This window comes from Equus przewalskii, chromosome 10 (genome assembly GCF_037783145.1).
Source record: "Equus przewalskii isolate Varuska chromosome 10, EquPr2, whole genome shotgun sequence".
Lineage (NCBI taxonomy): Eukaryota > Metazoa > Chordata > Mammalia > Perissodactyla > Equidae > Equus > Equus przewalskii.
The window spans coordinates 40,682,982-40,703,074 of record NC_091840.1 but is presented as its reverse complement, the minus strand read 5'-3'; the positions used below and the strand labels follow the sequence as shown (position 1 = coordinate 40,703,074).

Sequence of the window (20,093 nt, the reverse complement as noted above, 5' to 3'; positions counted from 1 at the left end):
ATTTGGTATAAGTATAATGAAAAGCAAGAAAATCATACACACAGTTCAGGATAATGGTTACACTCCGAGAAGGGAGGAACGGGGATGCGTGAGGGAGACTTCACACGTAATGGTTACGTTCTCCTTCCTGAATTGGGTCGTGGGTACACAGGTGTCCACTCTTTCAGAATCCTTAGATATTAAACATATTTTATCTATATTTATATCTACTTAATATTTAAGCATTTAATAAAAGTTTTCATAAACATGCATTGCAACTTGCCTTCAATGACGTCTATAATCCTGTCTTTAAGAAAAAGCGTCTGAAGCAATATGGCAGGCCGTAAGATGGGACAAAGTTGGGTATGGGGTACACAGGTGTTTATTAGTCTCAAAATATTTAGTAGCAAATGTTCTGTAAGAAGAACAGTAACATCCCCGTTTACAAGTAAGGATGTCTGTGTTCTTGCCTGGCTTCCAGTCCTGTGGAGACAGGCATTAATCAAATACTTTCTCTTGTTATATACACAACTACCAAGTTAAGTGCCCTAAAGGAAGGGGAGTCACTCCAGAGGAGCATAAAATAAAGCTATTTGGACCCAGACTGGAGTGTCGAGTTGGTGGTTGGAGTGGAAGTGCGGGCCAGCGTGGGAGGCAGACACACAGACAGACGGTTCGGTGCAGGAAGACAGAAGGCAACCAGGAGGGGAAGAGCTGGTCCCAGAAGCCAGTCCCCTGGAGGGGACAAGCCAGCAGAGCTCTGAGTGATGACTAGGACTCAACCAAAGGAAGAAGGAGGGTTAGAGGCTTCTGTGCCGTAGGAGCATCGTGTGCTGGGCAGAGATGTGAGGAAGGTAAGTTCACCTGGCAGAGCGGGACTAGCTCAGGATGCCTGGAAAATAGGGCTTGGGGGTGGTGGCAGGAGATGAGGCCGAGAGACAGGCAGGGACGGCTCATGGGGGCCTTGCATGCCTTGCAAAGTGGGGATTTAAGCTGCGGAGGGGCGCTCTCTGAGGCATCGCCTGGTTGGTGGAGAATGGATTGAAGGCAAACAGCCTGAAGGCAGGGCATGAACACAGCCTGAAGTTGGCGGCTGTGGCAGTGACGTGAGGGAGAAGCCGGGAGCCTGCAGTGAGGCCGGAGGAGGGGGAATGGAGCCCAGGGGTGTCTGAGAACCAGCAGAGGGTGGCGCTGCAGAAGCCAGGGAGGGCAGAGCTCAAGGATGTCAAAAGCGACAAAAAGCCCAACGAAGCTTGAAACTGAAAGGATTGCCCTGGATGGGTCAGCTAAGAGATGAGAGCAGGCGGGGTGGAGGCTGAAGTCAGCCTGCAGTGACCTGGAGGGAACGGGATGACTAGAGTGAAGACAGGAAGTGGAGAGAGGGGTAGCTAGAGGGGTAGCTAGAGGTGATGCTGGGGGTCGGGGGGCGACCTGGAGTCTAGGATAAACCGGGCTGAACATGCAGAGAGGCAGTAAGACAGCCAGCAGAGGCTCCATTCTGGACTGAGTGACAATCGACGAACCATGATGAGGTCAGGAAGGATTCCTGAGCAGGGGCCACAGGACAGAGCGACCCTCTACCACTAAGGTGAAAGGGCTGGAGAACGGGAGGTCCGGGGGATGTAGAAAGCTTCTAGGTGAGGACTTGGACGGGAAGCCAAGGGACCCCACTGAGGGCCTCTACTCTATTTTCTTTATGAAGTAGGCAGCAAGGGTGTCTGCTGACCAATTGGGGGAGGGGTCATCTCATTCCCCCAGCCTGGCTGCAAATGTCTTGTCCATGCTCACGTCCTTCCAGCCCAACAGCCACAGGAGGTAGCGGACCTACCCACTACAGACACCTGTCGGAGGAGACGGTGAGCCGCTGGCCCTGATCGGTGCAGGAGAAGAGGTGGAACCTGCTTCGAGTCATGACTGCCCCTCCCACCAGGTAGTCACTTTAAAGGGAGCACAGACTCCACAGGTTGCCGGCAGCAGGGCGCGAGGGGCCTCTGTGGGTCCGGTACTGGTGAGGCTGGGGTCTCAAGAGAGAAGCCGACCTCAGGCCAAGGCTGGCGCCTCAGACATCTCTTCCCAATTCATCCACTCCCTGCCCTTATCCCCACTTGAGCTCATTCACAAGCTAACGATCTGAAAACAAAGGGAAATCATCCAGCAGAGGCCTTCGCATCTGCGAGAGCAAGGAAGTCTGGTCTCAAGGTTAATGGTGAAGAGGAACTTGCCCAGCTGTGCAGGTCGTGGGGGCAGCAGGATTCTTGGTAAACAGGAGGGGACTGTGGCACCGGGGCAGTGGGGGGTGGGTCACTAAGTGATCTGGCCACAGGGTCAAGAGGAGGCCAAGGATGCACAATCTCCTGGAAATGAAATGGCGATCATTTATAAGTGCAAATTGTTTTACATTCCAGGGGAGTTGGCTCCTAAGCCAAACTCTTCTGCAGAAGTTTAGGTAGTGGGTGAGTCATTGTTATAAATAGACCTGCAATCAGAACGTCATCGGAAAGGACACAGTCCCATAGACAGAACCTTGGAGGAGTGGAGGGCACTGCATGAACTGAAAGCTCAATTTTTTTTTTATATTTATACCTTTTTTGTTAATTTTTATTTACTTATTTATTTTTTGCAGGGGAAGATTTGCATTAAGCTAACATCTGTTGCCAATCTTCCCCCTTTCTTCTTCCTTCCCACTCCCCAACAACAAAGCCCCAGTACCTAGCTGTATATAGTGGTAAGTTCTTCTGTGTGAGCCACAGCCACAGCATGGCTACTGACAGACAAGGGGGCTGGTTCTGCACTGCCAGGCCACAAACCAGGGTGCCAAAGCAGATGCTCTGAACTTTAACCTCTAGGCCATCAGGGCCGTCTGGAGAGCTCAGTTCTGAGAGGGGTACAGAGGGAGAGCTTTGGGGGCTGTAATGGAAGAAGAAGCAGGCTGGAGAAGGGAGTTCCAGCCAGGCAGGAGGAAAATGATGTTGTGGGCTGGCCAGTGATAAGCCACCTGCATGGCTGAGCAGAGCCCAGAGCACAGCCTACGAGTCCCTGGATTGACTGAGCCATCTCACATTCCAGAAATTCCTTCAAGGATCTCAGACTCTTCTAGGATCCCAAGATACCCCATCAACCAAGGCACAAGAGAACAGAACTCCTCAGCTGGAATCAGCTCATTCATTCTCCCGATGTTGATGTGCCCAGCCCTGATGGGCACTCCAGACACAGCAGACCCCAGCCCTCAAGTTCACATTGACTCCACAACAGGTGCTCAGAGCTCATGGGAAACTTGTCAAAGGGGAGACCATCGTCATGGAAATCAAGCACTGTCCCCTGAGGGACTCTGAGTCCAGCCAGACCTGCGGGAGAGAGGTTGCCCAGAAGACTTTCCTGACGCCCCCGCGGCCAGGTGGGTGCCCTTCCCTTTGCTCCCACAGCTCCCTGGACTTTATCTTATCATAGGTCATGTCAAGGACTTAACGGTCCCAGAACTGAGCTAAGGCCCAAAGCGAAAAACGGGGACTGAGAACCGAGTACCTCCATGCCCAAAAGAGGTGGCCTGGCCCACCCGGCCACCGTGAACTACCACTTCCAAAAGAGACAAGGGAGCCAGGGAACCTGCCTAAAACGTGTCAAGGCACAGGAAGGGGGGGTTCAACCTAGCACAACGGAAAGCAATGAGAAAACATAAAAATGTTTCCTGTTTAGATGCCCGTGAATGGACATTCCCCAATAAACCACAATTATTGTATGCTTCCACAACAGGATTGTGGACTCCTTGTTGGGGAGAGATGTCACCCCTTTTGTCCCCAGTCCCTGCAGTGGTCTCAGGCACAGTCGTGCTTGTTGGACAGAACCAAACGCCCAAGGCCCCTCTGTTCTCAGTAAAGGGACCATCTGGGCTCCCCATATCGCATTTCTTATCTGTTTCACAAGCCAGCGCCTCAGAACCAGAAGCTGCCACATCTCACTCCAGGCACCAACCACTGGGGGTCCTCCCCCATCCTGGGGCCCCTGCCCTGGGCCTCGGAGCAGAGAGGTTTGGAAGACTCAGCAGCCTGTCCTGGAGCTTCTGGCTTCGCCTCAGACTCACCCCTCTCTCGTCTTCTGGTGTGAGGTCCGGGGCCCGCCGAGCCTGGCCCAGCCCTGTGGAGCGGACATTGGGATCTCCGGGAAAGCCGAGGGAGGGAGCCCGCTTAGGGCCCACCAGCCGGAGGGCAACAGGAAGTGGCCAAGAGGCTCTGGCTGAGCCAGAGGGGAAGCACCCCCGTGCCAGCAGCATAGACAAGGCCCAAACATGTCTACTTTGGCAGGCGTGGGGAGAATGGTGGCAGTCCAGGGAGGGGACAGCCAGGCCTCTGGCTGACTAAGAGGCTGAGGCTTAGACAGACCGTTGGCTGCCCCACTGACATGCAGAGCTTTCCCAGGACTTCCTTCTGTCACCGCCCCAAAGGTAGAGGGAGCTTGGGGGGGCTCCTGAGCCACCAGCCCCTCAGGCGCCCCAGCCAGCAGGGTCCAGAGACCCAGAACCCGCTCACGTCTCCAGACACCCAGAGGAAGCCTCTGGATACAAGCATGCAGCCCCAGAGAGGCTTCAACGGCCACCCAGCCTGACGGTCCTGGCAGCGTCCCCAGGACACAGCAGGAGGGCAGCGCAGCCCAGACCTGGGCCCCTCCTCCCTTGCGGGAGGCAAGTGTTGATCGCTTTTCCATGAGTATGAAGGGGAGGTTATCCTGGCAGGGTCTCACTCCACAGCTGGGGAAACTGGGGCCAGAGAAGGAGAAGGAGTGACCCCATGTGAGCCAGGGGCTCAGCAGCAGGCCCAGGAGTTGGTGCTGAGTATGGCAGGCATGGGGAGCCACTGAAGGCTTCAGGGAGGGAGTGACATGCCAGAAGCAGGCAGCGAAGAGACCAACTACGGGGTGGCTGAAATTGGCTATGCTGGGCGGTGGGGGATGTGGCAAGAACTCGGTGGAGACCTGGGGGGAGGAAGACGAATGGATCTGCATGGAACAGGTGTACATCTGGGTCGTGGCCACTGCTCGGATGGTGCCACAAGTATGATGTGGAAGGATGTGGTCAGGTGGGCACAGGGGCCAAAGATGACCCCGAGTTTCTGCTGAGGGTGCCTGAGAGGCGGGCGGGGCCATTACCAAAATAGAGAAGTCGGGGGCTCAAATTCAGGCAGCTTTGCTGGAGGACCAAGCCCACTTCCTCTGGGAATAAGTGTTGGGGGCTGGGGTGGTAAGTCTACTTTTCTACTGCGAGCTCTAATGTCAGCTGCACCTGAGCTCCAGTCCCCCACCTCTGCCATTCACTGGCTCTGTAGCCTTGGTCAAATCATTTAATCTCTCAGAGCTCAGTTTCCTGACCTGTAAACTGAGGAGAATAGTGCTCACCCGCAGGACTGTTGTAAGGACTAAGATACCACAGGTAAAGTGCTCGGTGGTTATATGCACTGCTAAATGTTTCCTGTGATTCTCATTACAATGCCAAGTGCTTGATATATATGACCTCATGCAATCCTCCCAGCAACCTGCAAAGCTGGCATTGTTTTTGCCCCAATTTGCAGGTGAGAAAACTGAGGCTCAGAGAGGCTAAAGAAATTTCTCAGAGTCACACAGCAAGCATTAGAGTCGGAACAGGGATTTGAACCTAGGTCCTTCTGGCCCAAAGCAGAAACTTTCCAGCATCAGATTATGTCTCCGCTGCCTTCCTGGGGCTTCAGGGCTGTCTCCCACTTCCAGGAAGGAGAAGAGTCAAGAGGCCTAAGGAGTATGCAGTAGGTTGAAACCCTTAGAACATGGACCTAGAATCACCTGGATGTGGTCTGGACAATTTTATTCGTCTCCAATGGACCCGATGACATTTTCTCTCTCCCCACTTTTTCTTCTCCCGTCAGTGAGACTGTACTCTCAACTCTAATGAGTCACCGGAAAATGTAAATTTAAAAAAATTAAGAGGAACATTGCTCCTACGTAAGCCCCTGCCATCTGTGAATCATTCAAGACAGGTATAATGGACGTAATTACAGCTTACCCACAAGCTAGACCCAAAATCAGGCCTAAAGGCTGATTTCAGAGCCTAGTGGTTTCCCCAGCAGAGCCCAGGGCAGCTGAAGCCAGCCCGGAGGAGGCCTCAAACCTGAACTGGTGCTTGACGTTGCTGGTCATCTCCCTGGGGCCCAGGGCAGGAGGAACCTGGGTGCCAGCCCTGACACAGAGACGCAGCAATCTCGGAACTCCATCCCACCCCACCCCCACACTGTCTCCATCCTCCCCCCTGTCCCCCCGATTCCCCTCACTCAGGCCCCTCCCTCCACTGGAAATCATCCTCCTTGTACCACCTTGCTTCTTAAAGGAGACAGATGTTTATTCCTCCATCGCTGTAAAGCCATTCAACCCCACAAAACACAAGGGGATATTCAATTCCTAACTCTGCAAATAGGGTAGGCCAGGAGCTTGACTAACCACTCTCTGCTTCTCTTTCCTCATCTGTCAAATGGCGCAATAATAACCCCTTCCTCACAGGGGTTGTGTGGCCATTAAGTGAGACGATGCATGTAAGGCCCTTAGCCCAATGCCTGTGTTCAGTGCACACAGCTATGACTAACTCCACTGTTCTCTTCATTATCTTGGGAGATGGGAGTGTCAGGAGCTCCCATGTAAGACGGCAGCCTCCTCCCACGGCCTCCGGCCCCGCATTCTGGTGGCCAGCCTCAGGAATCACAGGGCACAATAATTAGAATGTCAGAGCTGGAAGATCATCCAGCCCCAAGAAGGACAGACAGCAGCCCAAAGCCCTCCAGTTGGGAGTGGTGGAGTCAGGACAGGAACCCAGGCCTCCTGCATCCAGGCCACTTTGCATTCCACTCCTGCACACACGCTCCCTCAGAATCCCAGAGGTCAAGGTCAGAAGAGCAAGCTCAACGCCTCTCTGTAACCTGGGGAGATGAGCTGAGCTCCGGGGAAGTGGGAAGCATTTCCAAAGTTCTCCAGCTCAAGGCCAAGTGCAGCGGGCAGGTGGTCAGTGCATGTCAACACTCTCCTTCATGTCAATGCCACTGCCAGCAGGAAAGAAAAGTACCCCAAGGCTTCTCGGGGAAAAGACCTTCCCTGGAACTGTCCTGAAATGTCAACGGGAAGCATGGTTTGAAGACCTCCCTTTCCAGCCAGCCCCCCCAGACCCGTCTGCACAGATTGCACTCCTAGACCCATCAGCTCACGGCCTCCCCCAGGCCTGGAGCCACCCCCAACCCCCCCACCTAGAGTCTCACATTTCCTCTAGTCTCGACCTTTTCCCCAGCAGTGATTCAGCAAATGCCTGTTACATACTAGGCTACAAGATGAAGGCATCGTGCCTGCTCTCCCGAAGCTCACGGGCTGGCCAGGAGACAGGCACAGGGAGAGGAGGCAGGTGCGGGCGAAGACCATCCAGCCTGGACTCACGAGAGCCAAAGTAAGGAGAAGTCACACAGAGAGGCCTGTACTTGTCCCTAAGGAAATTAGGCACATCGTTCAAGACCCTGACCAAGGCCCACTCCTCCAGGAAGCCTTCTTTGATGCAAAGGTTGCCATTGCACTCCTCTGAACTTTCGTCCTAATTGGTCTATGACCATTTCCGGTGCCCTCCCCTCCCTCACAGCTGGGGCCCTTGGCCTGATCTGCAGGGTCTACCCTGTCCTAAATGCAGAGCCAGTGTTGACCTAAGACAGGGATGAACAGAGCCAGGGCCCAACCCCAGACCACTGGACTGCAAACCAGCTCCTTTTCCGCGTTCCCAGGCTACCTTTGCCCGCTCCCTTCCACCAGTGACCCAAGGCAGAAGGAAGCTTAGAGAAACCCTCCCAGCCTCTAAGCAGTGTGGGCTCCAGGGACACAGCAGAGGCCCAGGGTCTGTGTCCACGGGAAAACGAGGATCAGAAGGGTCCTGACCCCACCTGCCCCCCTTACTAGCAAGGGCTGTGCCCCTCCCCCGTCAGTCAGGCGCTACCCACTTGGCTGTGGTAACAAGTCTCAGTTCACATGAAGTTGAGCACACAGAGGCTCATTTTTCTCACATAGGTCATCCAGAGATGAACAGTGTCAGCTGCTCCAGGTTGTCACCAAGGACCCAGACTCAGTCTGTGCTCCTACCCGTCATCCTCAGAGTCTGAGTTTCATTCTCCCCGTTGCAAGATAGCTGTGTGGCGTCCACATTGTTGTGAATGGCCAAAGCGAAGAGGGGTGTTGGCCACAGCTGTCCCTCAGGGACTCGACACCAGCAGATTCCTGGATATGTAACAGGACAGGGACAGGAGCCCTGACCGGGATGGGAGGGACTTCTGGACTTCCCGCTGCCGTGGGCCGGAGGGTGGCCAAGCATGGGTACTCAGGATGCCTGGGGCTTGTTAAGGGCGCCCTGACTTTGGCAGATGGTGAAGACTGAAGCCCAACCTAACACGAGGCCTCCTCCACTGCCCCACACGGCTGGGATGGAACAGAGTCAGGGCTCAAACCTACATCTTCTAGCCAAACCAGAGTCTCGCACCTTCCCAGGCTGCCTCGGGCTGCTCCCTTCAGTGGGTGGCCCCAGGCAACCAAATTCCAGAACCAGAGGTGGGAGCTTGGGCTCTGAAGCCTGGTGAGGTCCATCCCAGCCTGGACTCTTGGTGGCTTTCCAGAACTTCTTTGGTTCCAAGGCAACTGCCAAAGAGCCACCTGCCAGGGGAGTAGGCTGTGGGAGCCGGGCCAGCCCAGGCTACAGCTCCTTAGGGAGGGCTCTGAGATGTAAGCACAAGGGCAAAGAGCAATTCGAGGGAAATGCTGGGGCCAAGGCAAAGCAGCACCATTTGACCTGCCTTGAAACTGCCCTCAAGAAGCTCTGATTAATACTGTCGATGCAAATAATCCATAACCCACCTATAAATCAAAGTTGGGGTGAGTTTATTATGAGCCAGAGTGAGGATTATAACCCAGAGAGGCCTTAGAAGGCATTCTGGAAGAGAATGGGTTTCAGTACAGTCTTATATCTTTTTAGAACAAAGAACATACGTTAAACACACCCAAGATACATTTTCATCAAAATTTCAAAGAGGTCTTCAGTTGCAAATTAGCAGGTCAATAGGACCCTGATGTCAGGAAAGGAACTAATCTGGGCATCACCAATGAGGCGGAGGAGGGGAAATGTGCATTCTTATCTTAAGAGTGCATTCTTTACTTTAATGGTTAAGCAGGTGTACAGTATATGTGTCATAGGCCATAAGTCAGGCTTTTTAGTTCAAGCTGAATCAGTTTTGAACTCGAAACAGTTACCCCATATGCCTCAACATGAGAACATCTCTTGTCAATATCCACCTGGGGAAGTGGAACCAGCTTAGGGAGTTGGCTGGGCAGGGCTGGACCAAGGGAGGTGTGACCCAGTTGACCTGCACCCAGAGGCCCCAGGACAGTCAGGCCTCTGCTTTCCTCCTCAGCCTCCTTGTTCCTCAGCTCCCCAGCCCACATTCGTGCATGTGCTCTGGTGTCTGGAGCCCCCTCAGTACCAGCAGCATGGGGATGAACAAAAGACATTGCAGGGGAGGAAGACATTTCCTCTACCACTCTAGGTCCTTCTGGCTAGACAATGAATTAAATTCACATGAGACAGAATAACAGGAGAAAATGAAACAAAGCTTCATAACATGTATACATGGGAGAGGCTCAGGCAAACTGAGCAACTCGCCAAAATGGCTGAAGCCACCACCTTAAATACCACCCTCAGCTACAGACAAAGGAGGATGTTGGGGATGAGGGGAGTCAATATGGGAGGTTACCAAAAAAAAACACAGTAAACAAGAGTCAGGTTATTATGCAGATTTAAGTCCTTACCTTCTGAATTGATTAAGAGTTTCTAGAGATAAGGGCATCCCCACTTCTTCCTGGTACAGAGAGGGACACACCTTTACAGATGGAGATTTCCTTTACAAATGTAAATGTCTCTTAACAAAGGGTAAGTAAATTCTACTTTTCAGAGTTTCTTTCCTGCCTGCAGTTGTTAAAAGTAGCCAGCCCAAAATAATCCTCATGCCAAAGAGACATACATTGGGGTGGCCAATTCCGGTCCCCCACAACATTGTCATGCAAACAAAAAATAAAGGTACATTTCTTACACATATAAACCCTACAGGCTGACATTCAGATGTCAATCACAGTGCCTGCCCCAATAGACAGCAGGTTTTATGCCAGGTGACCGTACCCTGCCCCAACCTGCAGCTAATTAGGCAAGAGATTGGCATGCGACTCAGGCCAGTGATTCCTCAGCTGGCAAGTAACATGGCCTGGGGTAGAAATACGAACTGAACCAATCAGACTCTCTCTCTGTAAACCTGAACCAAGATCTCCACAAGGACTGAGATGAAGAACCCCCAGGGCTCCACAGGGTGGCCTTGCCCCCGCAGCTTCTGATGGAGGTCATCTGCCCTGTTGAAACCTAGGTGGTGGCTCTGACGATCTCAGAATCACCTTTGATGTGGATTAAGGCTGCCCCAGCTAGAGAAGCCCAAGGTGACCTGGCCTACATGCCAAACTATACGACCCAGTGGACTTTTTTTATGGTATGAATTAGGATCGCCCCAGGGAGCGAAGCCCAGGGCATCCTCACCTACATGCCGATCCATGTGGCCAGATTTGTATCTAAAGTTATATGACCGCACAATAACCAGACCCCATCTGCACTGAAATCATTTAATGACTTTTTACATCATCTTTTCTTTTCTCCAGTAAAAATAAATCACGTACCCATGCCTTATAAAATTAGCCCTAACCCTCAACTCAGGGCAGCAGCAGGAGCTCTGACTGCCCGTGGGTCTTGTCCCCACACACCAGCTCTGCCTGCCCATGGGTCCTGTCCCCATGCCAGCGGGGGCAGCAGCAGGAGCTCTGACTGCCTGTGGGTCTTGTCCCCACACACCAGCTCTGCCTGCCCATGGGACCTGTCCCCATGCCAGCGGGGGCAGCAGCAGGAGCTCTGACTGCCTGTGGGTCTTGTCCCCACACACCAGCTCTGCCTGCCCATGGGACCTGTCCCCATGCCAGCGGGGGCAGCAGCAGGAGCTCTGACTGCCTGTGGGTCTTGTCCCCACACACCAGCTCTGCCTGCCCATGGGACCTGTCCCCATGCCAGCGGGGGCAGCAGCAGGAGCTCTGCCTGCCCATGGGTCCTGTCCCCATGCAGAGGCAGCAGCAGGAGCTCTGACCGCCCGTGGGTCCTGTCCCCACGCACCAGCTCTGCCTGCCCATGGGTCCTGTCCCCATGCCAGCGGGGGCAGCAGCAGCTGCTCTGCCTGCCCATGGGTCCTGTCCCCATGCAGCAGCAGCAGGAGCTCTGACTGCCCGTGGGTCTTGTCCCCACGCACCAGCTCTGCCTGCCCATGGGTCCTGTCCCCATGCCAGCGGGGGCAGCAGCAGGAGCTCTGACCGCCCGTGGGTCCTGTCCCCACGCACCAGCTCTGCCTGCCCATGGGTCCTGTCCCCATGCCAGCGGGGGCAGCAGAAGCGGCGGCAGCAGAAGCTCTGACTGCCCATGGGTCCTGTCCCCATGCTATTCCACACTATTCTCTAAATAAAAGAGCACTACTGCCAGATCTTGAGAGTCTAAGAAATCTTTCTTTCGACTCCTCAGCTCACCGACCCCGCATGAACCTTCAGGGTCCTTCCTCCTTTTTCTTGAAGCCTTACTTCCTTCCCTCCCATTTCCTGCTTCCTGTAGTCCCAGCTGGCAGCCATTTGTGCTGGTGTAATCCCATCTCTATCTGGGCTTCTCCTAAGATGGTTGATTAAATCCATGGTTCATGCCCACACAGATCTCTTTATCAGATGGTCCATCGGCCACACGCTTTAGTGTTCTCTTCCAAAGCACTGTCTCATTTCTTTTAGACAAGGCTGAGAATTTTCCAAATCTTTAAGTTCTGGTTCCTTTTTGTTTAAACAATTCCATTTTCAACTCATTTCTTTCTTCTTACATTTTGGTATTAGCAGTGAGGAGGAATCAAGCCACTCCTTAACATTTTGCTTAGAAATCTCCTAAGCTAAATATCCAATTTCATCCCTCACAAGTTCAACCTTCCACAAAACACTAGAACATGAACACGATTCAGGTTCTTTGCCACTCTGTAACGAGGATCACCTTTTCTCCACTGTCTAATAGTGTGTTCCTCATTTCCATCGGAGATCTCATCAGAATTGCCTTTACCATCTATGTTTCTACCAACATTCCGTACACGATTACTCACGTATTCTCTAAGAAGATGGAGGCTTTCTCTCAGTTTTCCTCTTTACTTTCTGAGCCTTACCAGAAGTGCCTTTAAAAGATCCCTTCATGGCTGCTTCCACATTTTTGGGTATTCATCACAGCACCACGCCAGTTCTCAGTACCAATTTCTGTCTGCACACATTTAGAAGACTCAAGTAGTTCTTTTGGAGTGTGGCACACCTCCTCACGGATCATACTTTATATCTCACCTTTAGGGACTTGCTGGGGCATGAGTCTAGTCATAGGGCTAGAAGGAAAGAGGGGTGGTGAGGGTGGGTTCTGAGGAGAATCAGCATCATCTTTCATGGCGACTGCCTCAGGGGAGGCCATTAGTTTCCTTAGGTAATGCACGGTTAATCCCCTCAGAGGGGAATGGAAAGCTGCTCCCACCGGAAGTGGGGAGACCTCTTCCACCACCAAAGAAGACTCATCAGAATTTAGGGGTTCAGTATCCCCAGCTTCATCAGGGTCTTCCCACACATCCCCATCCCAATTTATAGGATCCCATTCTTTCCCAATCAATGCCTTCACTTTTGAGTAGACGTCTTGTGAAGCAGGGAATTCGACCCACATCGTAACTCCGCCAGTCACGGGATGAGACTCTGGTTGACTGTCAGCATCCTCAGGCCTGCAGCTGCTGGAGATTAGGGTCTCCTTTAGGGCACATGTAGAAGTCTGCAGGGCAGTCACATGGAGCTTAGCTGGGAATTCAAATTCCTGAGCTCATCCTTGTCTTTTACCACTTTGTCCAGCACATTAGGAGCAACCAGCCAACCTTATTATACTCATTAGTTTTCCAAAACTGTTTGAAAGTATCAGACACAGGATCACCCAGCTCCTTGCTTCTTATAAGAGGCTGATTAGGAGGATCGGATGCAGACATTTGGCACATCTCTATTGCCAGATCACACCAGGGACGATTAGTGCTCTCTTTACTAGTGAAAATGGAGTCATTAGCATCTTTAAATCTAATCAGATTAGAGAGCCAACTCCAGAAACACCAGAACTAATTCAGAAAATTCATCCTCAAAATTCCATTCCTCTAGAACCACTCCCAGTATCAAAATCTGTATGCGGGTCCTCCAGAGAAATAGAACAATTAGTGTGTGTGTGCGTATATATACACAGTCATGCTTTGCATAATTGGTACGGGATCAGAGAGCCAAGGAGTCGCAAGAAAGATTTCTTGGACTCTCAAGGTCTGGTAGTAGTGCTCCTTTATTCAGAGAATAGGATGGGGACAGGACCCACGGGCAGTGAAGAGCTGCAGTGGGTTGAGGGTAGGGCTACATTTATAAGGCATAGGTATGTGTGTTATTTCTTTACAAGACAAAGGAAAGATCACGTAAAAAAGTCCTTAAAATAGTATCAGTGCAGGTGGAGTCTGGTTATTGGGTGGTCCTGTAACTTTGCATACGAGTCAGGTCGGGTCAGGTCAGGACGTCCTATGCTTCCCGGAGGATGGTATAGATTGGTGTATAGGGCAGGACACCTTGGGCTTCTCTCCCTGGGGCAGCCTTGATCCTCACCATAATGACGTTTCAGTAATGACTGACTGCACATATGATGGTGGTCCATAAGATTTGTACCATATAGCCTAGGGGTGTAGCAGGCTCTACCATCACTCTATGACATTCACACAAAGATGAAATTACTCTGGGGGACTGGAACTGGCCACCCCAAGATATGTCTCTTTGGCATGAGGATTATTTGGGGCTGGTTGCTTTTGATAAACTGGGACAGGGAAGGAGGCTCCGAGGGGTGGAACTTGCTTGCCCTTTGTTAGGAGACATTTACGTTGTAAAGGAAATCTCTATCTGTAAAGGTGCCTCCCTCTCTGTACCAGGAAGAAGAGGGGGATGACTTTATCTCTAGAAACTCTTAATCAATGCCAAAGGCAAGGACTTAAATCTGCATAAGAATCTTATTCCTGTTTCTGGTAACCTCCTGTAACTGACTCCTCCCACCCCCAACATCCTCCTTTGTCGTTAGCTGAGATGATTTAAGGTGGTGGCTTCAGCCATTTTGGGGAGTTGCTCAGCTTGCCTGACCTCTCCCATGTGTACATGTTATAAAGTTTTGTTTCATTTTCTCCTGTTATTCTGTCTCATGTGAATTTAATTCATTCTCCGGCCAGACGAACCCAGAGAAGGTAGAGGAAATGTCTTTTCCCCTACAACCCAAAGGGCCCCGCCAGGACCAGACCTCACTTCTTTCATGTGTGGTGGTTCCAGGGAGAAGGGCCTTAGAACCTCTCGCTACTCCTAATGGAGTCACCATGTGTAGCAGCCAGGCTGGCAGCCTGTGCAGCCAGGAGTAATCGGATCTGAATCCTAACTCTGCAGTTTGCTCCTGTGCCCTGCGAACCCAGTTAATTCACCCTCTAGCCTCAGTTTCTCCTCAAAATACCAGACCAAGAATATCTGCCTCATAAAGTTGTCATGAGAGGTAATTGACCTTCAGTATATATTGGCCTTCTCTCCCAATCCCATCTAAAAACTATTTTCAAAATCAGACAAGTTGGAATCTGCAACAGCTCTGATCTACCCTCTGATCTGGGGAAGCTGTAGTGACAGAGACCACTGTCATCCCTCAGGAGCTGCATGGAGCAGAGGCATCAATGCCTCAAGTGATTTTGTCACTTGTTGCCCCAGGATCTCAAGGGTGGGTCTGGGCATTTTAACTGCTTTTCCCAAATTGTTCTTTTCCCTTTTGTTATGTTAAGGAGATGCAATCACCAACCACGTGAACCAGACCAAGCCTCACCAGAGAGCTACTGCCTGTGACCTTTGCCTCCTTTTTAATGCTAAGATCTCCTCTCCAGGAGATTAGGTCTTATTACACAACCTGCAGTGTACGGGGAAGCATGTTTCCAACCCGAAACCCAATACCCTCCTCTCCCTCTTGAATATTCACTCCCCATCCAAAATAAATGTCCCTGCTTCCCCTAGTTCAGGACGCCACGCGACTTTGCAAATGATTCCTCCTGGTCTCCTATTTGCCGCAAATATACCTCACTCTGTGAGACAATCACTTCTGGTGGAGAGTCTGATTTAACTCGCCAGGAGGGAACCCACTTCAGTTTCGGGAACAGTTTTTTTCTATAGAGACTTAGATTTTTTTTTTTAAAGTACATATATATGATAGTTATAAATATTAGTATATAAGTATAACATATTAAAATTTCTAATATAAAATATATATTTATAAAGGGAGAAGGGAGAAAAGGGGCATAGGAATTTCAAGATAGGATGGAATTTTTTTTAAAGCCTCAGTGCATGGTTGTGTATCCTAGTTGTTAGTGAGAGGATGGCATTTTTTTTATCATCCATACCAGTTGCTGAAATAGGCTTATTTTTTTTTCAAAATAGAAATATCTTTATTATTTTACGTGATTATAAAAGTAACATTTTTTCATTGTAGGAAAAAAAATCAAATATTACAAAGTCTACATAGTAAAAGGCTCAAATTTCCTAATCCACAGAGAAAACTACCATCACTGGTTTGAGCTATGTCTTTCCAGATGCTTTTTAAAATGCATATGTGACTTTTTAAAAACATGATTCCTATCAAACTCTTCTGTATTCTGCCTTCTTCCACTTACTGTATCATCTTTCTGGTTTCAAGTGCACGCCCTTTGCCTTGGGACTCCACCACTTGCTCATAGAGAGAAAGCAGCAGGTCCCCAAGAAAGATGCTGTGAAAGACTCAATAGAGCACCCTGGCGTAGCACATTATGCAATGTACGTATTTTTCAATAAATGTTAAAAAGAGCAAGCTGTTAGACACTGGAGCAATTGCCTCCAGTAGAAGCAGTCAAAGCTGCTTCTATCAGAGGTACTAACTGTGTGAAAAGTAATTTCACCAACAGGGAAGCAGTATTAAAGAGAGCGCAAAATGCAAGTTAAATAACAAGGGGATACCATTTTCCACTTACCAAATCAGCCAAAACTTAATGATGTACCTGGTGGTGGCAAGGGATAGACAGGCTCTCTTGTACGCTCCTGGTGAGCATATTAATTGAATACATTTTCTAGAAAGTAATTTGGCAATAGATATCAAAAACCTGACAGATGTTCACATCCTTTACCCATTGTTAGGAATCTATCTCCAAAGAAATAATTCAAAATGTTGGCAAAGAGCTAGGCACAAAGATGTTCATTACAAATATTTCCTAACAAGGGGGAAATGTAAACAGCCTAAATACCCACCATTGTAATGATCAGATAAATCATGGTGCATTCAAAGCATTGCATATTATCTGGTCATTTGCTGGAAAATAATTTTTTAAAGTTTTGCTAACATGGGGAAGATCAAAATCAAGTGCTGTGATTGAGTAGCGATGCCTGCTGTTTGTGGGACTTTGTGGGGAGGAGGAGGGGAGAGACTCACATCCCTTATACATAATTTCCTGGAGGCCTTGAGGTCACCAACTGGGAGGAGGGAGCTGCCACCTCTGTGGTTTCTGTTCTGGGTTCAAGTAGACATGGGCCTCCTGTAGCATCTTTGCCTTCTTCAGGCGAGTGCTGATCCACCCGTGTATCTACCGACCTTCAGATGACGGTCCTTTCCTCTAGAATTGGGCACTTTCACATGCAGACACGCAGAGACTGAACGATCTCTCCCTTAACATTTCTTTGTTTGCATGATTATTTATTCTAATTTAAAACAATATTCTAAGATCATTATATAGACATTTTGGAAAGTTCAGGGGAAAAAAGGTAGAAAAAAAATCACAAAGCCTGCAGGGCTCCTTCTCCTGGTTTGGGGTGGACCAGAAGCAAAGTGGCTGTTGCAAGGACTGCCACCTGCTTCGAGACATTTGTGGAGCCCAGGGACCTCCAGCCCCACCCTTGGGTCAAGCTTATCTCAGATTCTAGAGCTCCCAGCCAACTGCAAAAGAAATTTAAAATCCTCCTTAGAGGAAGACAGCGTCATTCTATACCTCCAATTATTCCTACAAATAATTTTTCAAACACAGTAGCCGATACTCAGAGACAACCAAGCAGACAGGAGACAAGACCCCATGAGTGAAAACAGGTAGGAAAAAACAGAGAAGAGATACAAATCAACAGGCACTCTGAGTAGAGGACCATGAACTAACTATACCTACTGTGTTCAAAGAGGTAAAAGTCAGACTTGAAAAAACTGGCAAAGAACTAGACCTTATAAACAGTGACATGGCGGATTTGGAAAAGAACCAAATAGAACAAGTCAATTTACTGAACTGAAAATATAATCACCAAAATAACTAAAGAAGCTGCCCGCACCGCAGACTGTCCCTCTCTGGTCTCCGTAAGGATGCTGACACTCAGCCAGAGCTGAAATTTATCTCTGTCTCCTGTTGAAGCATGTGAGGCACGAGGAGGTGGTGACCTTCTTGAGGGACGTCAGGAGATTTTGCTGGCTTCTCAACCGCTGGCCCCAACTCCAGAAGTAGCTTTCATATCAAAGGCTCCAGCAATCACAGCAACGTAGGGCAAAAATGGTGGCTCTGATATAGACCCTGATGCATGAAAAAGGGTCTCATCAGTGTGGTCTGTTTGCTAAGGCAAGGAAGGATGAGAGATACTGATGAGGAAGACTTCCTTCAATGTTTTCAGTTTTGCTTTAAATTGCTCAACTTTCCTTCCTGAGAAATCTCATCTGTGGAGCGAGCACGGCCACTGTCTTTGCCAACTTCCCTCAATGGTTTCTTGGGTCTCTTGCAGTGGTCATCACAATGTTACTTATGACTGAAGCCACATAGGTGTCCAGCCATAGCAGAATGGCTACATTGACAGGGACACATGCTGATGAGCCATTTGTCACACTGTCTGCTGCTGCTCAAAGCTGGCAGGGAGAGGCAGAGTGGGTGAGAGAAGAGCTTTAGCCCCTCACCCTCCAACAGCCTGCACACATCCATGCTCCCAGTTGCAGGCTCGGGAAGAAATGAAGATCAAAAGCTCTAAGATGTGAAACAATCCGAGGACAAACCTGCCAGGGAGGTCTGTGGAGTGGCTGACTTTGATCCTGAGGGCTTCTGACCTTTTCTTTACTGATTGAGACTGGCCGAAACCCAGAGCCTGGCCGCCAGCAGAGCAGCGTGCTTGTTCTGAGGCTCTGCAGCCAAAGGTTTGGGGCTTTATCTCCAGGTGTTCGAGGGGCAGTCATCTGTTCTCCATCAAGGGGGCTGGCTGCCTGTCCCAGCCAACATATGCTCTCCAAACTGTTTTAACCCAGTCCCGAATGGCACAGGGAAGACCTTGAGATCGTCCGAGGTCTCTGAGAGAGGAACCCCAACAGGCAGGACTAAAATATTCGTGGAACTCCCAAGGGATGCCCAGCATCGACTCTCACCAAAGCCACACAAAAACCCCGGCAAGTACAGATGGTCAATCACCTGTTACAGGCGAGAACAGCAGTGGCAGCCAAAACGTGGTGGAGATGGGATTTTAAACTAGGTCTCATGCCGACGACTCTCCTCTTTTCGCTGTACCAGCTAAATCGCTTGGGGCTGGACCCCAGCTCCCTCTTATACCCGGAAGCTGATCCATGACTTTCCTAAAAGTTTGAGAGAGAAAGAAGTGAAAACGTGGTTGCTTCACCCGGGAATTCTACAAGACATGGTAATTTACCCAAACATATCCAACTTTGGGGAAAATACTGCATGATTTTATGAAATCCCTCCTCAAACACACCATCTGTACCTCCTCGTCCACATGCATGGAATTTAAAAAAGAAAAAAAACTTTCTCACAAAAAAAGATAAATATGTGAGATGAGATGTGTTCATTAACGGTGGGCATCCTTTCACAATGTGTGTACGTACACAAATATCAAATCACAAAGTACACTTTAAATATCTTACAATTTTGTTAAGTATGCCTCCATAAAGCTGGAAAGAAAAAAGATTTTAAAAAAACTTTTCCCCCCCCAAAAGGAAGAGAATGCTCCTTGGGTGATTACTCTGTACCAGTTGTTAAAGTAGGCATCTTAAAGTAATTATCTCGTTTAAACCCAACTGCCAGATGAGAACACTGAGGCTTGGAAGCCTTGGCCCTCTCGAAGCTGCCTGGTATATAAGCAGCAGAGCAGGTACACAGACCAGCCAAAGTTCCCTGTGCCCCAAGGCCTCTCTCTTGCCTTACTAACCTGCCATTGGAGGGACCGCTTTATCCTCGTTTGCCTGGGACTTTCCAGATTTTAGCACTAAAAGCCCCACATCTCAGAAACCCTTCAGTCGGGGGCAAACTGAACAGTTGGTCACTCTGCAGGCGGTTATCAGACACTGGGGGCAATGCCATGAGGGTTGTCAGCTTTCACACCATTTTGGTTGAAATTAAACACTTTTCTTTTGGGTACATCTGATAACGAAGCACCGAATAATGTCAACACATCCTGATTTCCCCATTTCTGGATTTTCTTCCTTCTTGTTTAATAGCCCTTGAAAACACAAACCCTATCCTGAAAGCTACTGAACTCTACCCATGAAGGAAGAGGCCTTGAAAATTATACAGGAATTGTTGATGGCCCCGTATGTCTTTCTCAGAGAAAACGGGGTTTCTAGGGAAGTGGAGGGCTCACCTAGAAACCAGAACCTCTGAGCTGGTTCTGCCTTTTCAATAGCTGTGTGCCCTTTGGTAAGTCCCCTGCCCTCTCTGAGCCTTCGTCTGAAATAAGGGAGTCTTAAAGGATCTCCTTCCCTCAAAGAGAAGGATGCTCAGCCCCCTCTTTTTACAGAGGACGACACAAAGGCCAGAGAAGTAGGGAGGCTTGGCCAAGGTCACCCGGCCAGCTAAAGCAGTACAGTGAGACATGCGGCACTCCAGAGGTTTGTCACCCCCTCCAACGCGCACCAGAGAAAAAGCAGACTATGC

General features: G+C 49.9%; 2 long non-coding RNA genes across 2 annotated transcripts in view; one reads left to right on the top strand and one right to left on the bottom strand.

The window, feature by feature from the left end:
* The first annotated feature begins 566 nt into the window (after window positions 1-566).
* LOC139074195 (uncharacterized) lies at window positions 567-3,950 on the top strand. Its single transcript, XR_011523734.1, has 3 exons — window positions 567-833; window positions 1,778-2,237; window positions 3,046-3,950. It is a non-coding gene; the product is annotated as an uncharacterized lncRNA (long non-coding RNA).
* An 11,639-nt stretch (window positions 3,951-15,589) lies between these two features.
* LOC139073943 (uncharacterized) overlaps window positions 15,590-20,093 on the bottom strand; it is a 77,831-nt gene continuing 73,327 nt past the window's right edge. Inside the window, exon 5 of the long non-coding RNA XR_011523144.1 lies at window positions 15,590-18,778. This is a non-coding gene — a long non-coding RNA (uncharacterized lncRNA). The remainder of the gene's footprint in view (window positions 18,779-20,093) is intronic.